The sequence below is a fragment of the Coturnix japonica genome, chromosome 1, assembly GCF_001577835.2.
Source record: "Coturnix japonica isolate 7356 chromosome 1, Coturnix japonica 2.1, whole genome shotgun sequence".
Lineage (NCBI taxonomy): Eukaryota > Metazoa > Chordata > Aves > Galliformes > Phasianidae > Coturnix > Coturnix japonica.
Genome location: NC_029516.1, coordinates 71,996,235 through 72,000,245, shown reverse-complemented (window position 1 = coordinate 72,000,245; position 4,011 = coordinate 71,996,235). Strand labels below are relative to the sequence as shown.

General features: G+C 46.5%; 1 long non-coding RNA gene across 1 annotated transcript; it reads left to right on the top strand.

The window, feature by feature from the left end:
* Positions 1 to 772: 772 nt before the first annotated feature.
* LOC107319409 lies at positions 773 to 2,834 on the top strand. Its single transcript, XR_001557806.2, has 2 exons — positions 773 to 1,040; positions 1,117 to 2,834. It is a non-coding gene; the product is annotated as an uncharacterized LOC107319409 (long non-coding RNA).
* Positions 2,835 to 4,011: the final 1,177 nt, after the last annotated feature.

Sequence of the window (4,011 nt, the reverse complement as noted above, 5' to 3'; positions counted from 1 at the left end):
TGGGGAGAGAGGAGTTGGCATAAGCCACTCCATAATGGGATCCAGAAACAAAGGAGCGTGAATGAAGTGCTAATTGCATTCATAAAGACATTAACAAAGGAATTAAAATGGCAGAAGCTTCCTTTCCCCCTCAAGATTCACGAGGAACAACAAAAAATTGATTCATAATCACTGCGGTTTTCACTGTTTTGAGGGGATTATAGTGAGATGTGACACGAGAGCTTGGAAACACCATTTAGGGTTTTTCTTTCCTTGCTTCTGTATCAGGGATGAGACACTTTATTCCTTCAGTTTCTCCTGACTTGCTCTTTCCCCCTCAATTCCCCACCCCTTCGCTTCCTCCAAAGAACAAAAAGATCCACCTTCTCCTTCTGATTTTTTTTCTGCACTTGGTAAAAGTAAGCAAGTCATAGGAAAAACAAAACCTATATGATCCCCTTTTAAAACGACAACAGAATGACCTCAGAAGTTTGCAAAACCTCTTGCCTGTGTTGTTTTCATCTTGCTCAGTTCTGCTTGCAACAACAAAGAGGACACCCTGCCTGATCCTCCTCAGTCAGTTTCAACACAGTTCCATCTTTCCATCACCCAGCCTCAGCAACACTGCTCTTATTTGCATCGCTAATATCAAGACAATTTACCTGTAAAAACACCCCTCCCATCGGTGGGATCATCATTCCCCAGGAGAATATTCCTATTAGCATTAAGCTCAAAAGAGCTTGTTTTGCAGACCCCAAAAGCTGAGGTTAGTTTAATGTGTTCACACCAGAAAAACGGGAGCTCTTTGCTTTTCTGAATACTCGACTGTGTTTACTGTCGCTCCCCATCTTTTGCACTCGCCTTCCTTCTGTCTGTGGCTGTGGGTGTTGTGCTAGAAACAGCTATTGCTACAGCCTGCTAAACATTTTTGTTCCATTTGCCAATTTTCAGTCGCTCATCACTCTTGAAAACGTTCATTTTGGGGCATTACAAGCCAATGTGGGGGCTGTGAGAGGAGGCCTGTGCTGAGTGGAAGAGATCTGCTGGGTAGGATGGAGCAGGTGAGTGAGAAGATTGTGCCTCTGACCCTGCACAAGTCAGGGACAGACTCTTACCATCAGGATGTGTCTTATCCAGGTGTGGCCCTCGTCCCTGACAATGCTGCACCACCCCAGAGGCTGGAAGCCAAAAGCATCACAGTGAAGAGAAGATGGGCTGGGAGGACGAATGAGGAAAACCAGTTACCAGTTAGCAGTGGAAGGATTTTATGGAGAGCATTAGGAGCAAGTGCAGGGCACAGCTTTCCCCTTAGTCTCAGTATCCCCAGCTCAGGAGGGAAACACTCCCTGCCTGTGGATGAAGAGCAGCTGAATGAGGAACCTTTCTCCGGGCCTTCTCTCTAAATAAATGAGATGTGCATCCTCGGTGTGGTCAGCTGGGAGGGAGAAGCCTATCTCAGGAGTGATGGCAGGTGCTGCTGAGCTATTTCCATTTTCCAGCTCTGCAACCTCAGGAACCTCTTTAATCCAAAGCCCCATTCGCTGGCACTGAAGACCAGACTGTTTTTGGATTCATTTTTAAGGCTGCCTTTAATTTTTTGAAGTATCTTGCTGGCAGATTTCTGCTCCCACCTGGGATTCAAGAAGAGATTTGCACATCTCGTGCTCACTTTTTAAGTCATTTAAAGGAACACGGCAAGAATGTAAGCCCTGCTTTTAATGGGGGGAACATGGGGGTAAAGGGATATGAAAAGAAAAGCAGGAGGTACAAAGATGTTTTGGCAGATTTGTTACAGGTGAAAACATTCCTTATTTGATTTCAGTGGAATCCAGGGAAACTCACAAGCATTGAAGTCATGTATGAGAGTCAGAGGCTGAATTTGAGAAGTTCCTGGGGTAAAAACATAAACCCAGCAGAGAAAAGAGTATCGTTGCTCAGGGGTGTGATTTTGATTACTCTTGTTTTAGGCATTAGTAGCAGGAATAGAGCTAGGAAAACTACAGATCCACATCAGCCTGTTTTTAGTTAGGGCTGATGTTCCACAGCATTGAGTGTTAATGACATGTGTTAAAAACAGACCACTTTTATGTGAAGTTGTCCTGCTTTGCTAGCACATATGTGAGCACGCACAGACAGACACACCTATACAGGTACTGTTCCAAGTGCTTTCTGATGTCCAGCTTGCTGAAATGCTTTCAATTTGGTCTTGGAAAAGGTTGACTCAGTCAGCGTATGCGATAATTGCCAGAGATGAAATTAGTTTTAGTCTCTGCTGTTCTCCTTCCAAAAAAGCAAAACCCAGCTCTCCCTTTCTGCCTTCCCCTCTTCTAGGCAGTGAGTATTGTCATATAGGTGCTCAGCTGATTTTTAATGTCATGGAAGCTTCATCTGCGAATTCGTTAGAAACTCTTCAGTGAAGCAGCCTAGTAAAACAGATGATTAATATTGGTAAGCTCCTCATTTACATATTAATTAGTCTCTGTACTCAACTAATTAAAATGGGGCTGCCTGTTTGTAGGCTTTCTGAATTCCAGATTGTTGCTACTGCTCCCGTGTAGGTGCATTTAGCAGAGAGAAGGCAGGCCGTTGATGCCACCAACCAGCCATCCTAGGCAGCAACAGCAACATTTTAAGGCACTGGAGGCTCCTGAAATGGCAGGCTGTAGTGACTAAGCAGTGATCCTGCTTCCCAGTGACTCTGAAGGAGCAGGAGCACTGCTGTAGCTGCCCAAATCCAGAAGAAGCAGAGCATTGCAGGACACAGACAAGTTCAAGGCAAACTGTCCTCAGGCCTTGTGACACTCAGATTCTTCCAGAGATGCTGCCTATAGCCAGGGCTAGGCCTGACTGTCCAAGATTTGAAAACTGAAGGTTAATTCTGACTTATGTCCCTCTGGTGGAGCTCTGTAGGGGTGTCACAGCAGCTATTCTTTCACAGGTGAAGAGCTGCACATCCCCTGCCTGTATTTCCCTGCTGGCACTGGCTGGGTGGGTGCATTGCAAAGAACCCTGCTGTTTACTCCTTGCCTTGGAGGTTTAGCTCTCAAAACATGGACTCTTGCCTCCAGGGCAGGAGGAGGCTGCCTCATCTTGGTGGAGGATGCACCACAGTCCCTGTCCCCTCCATGTGCTTGCAGACAGCACACCTGCAGGTGGCCATGGCTCTCCTCTGTCTTCCAACCACCCCTTCCAGCTCCTCCTGCTGTTCTTGCTTCTGGACCCACTTCTTGGCTCCCTTCTCCTTCACCTCCCCATGCACCTGGTATAAGTTGCTCCCAGCTACTGGCGTTCCCCTCACTTTTGCCATCCCCGCACTACTACAGAATTTGGGAACCCAGGATAAAACACTCCAGCCTGAGAAACGCTTTACACATGTATATTTACTGCTGCAAAATGTTTTGCATGGCACTGACAAGCAGGTTTTCTCAAACTGTCTGTGCACATAGGGTTTTTCCTCACCCTAGCTGCCAATAGCAGTTTGACAGGTTTTATTATACTCCATTATTCACAAGGAGCCAGGTCGCTGTGCCATATGCTGTCCAGTCCTGCTCAAGCTAACCATGTGCCCGTGTTGGCTGCTTACCAAGGCTGGTTAAAGCCTGCTCATTTTTGCATTCTATTTGTTTTGAAAGAATTGGAGACAGGGGCTTCAGGTCAGGCATTCCCATGTGTTTTATTGCACAACTTTGCTCATTCTCAGCAGCCCAAAAGCCAATTCCATTGGAAAATAGTGCATCCTAGTATGGTTTGTACCTGTGGTTCTTGTAGGAACCTGCCCTGTCCTGAGGCTGATGCAGCTTGAAACAGGTGGAGTGTCTTAAACCTTGCTAGAACCATAAGCAATGAACTCAGCCTGGGGTGCAGCTTTGGAGATGATTTCAAGCACAGCTCGGCAGGACACACAGCAAGGAACAATGAAGTGCTTCTGAGTCTGAACCTCTGCCATGCTGGCAGCAGCTGCTTTAGAAGCTTCACAGCTATGGCAGACGTTGCACTTGCATATGGCGGGACAGTCTTTCCAAGGCACCTTTC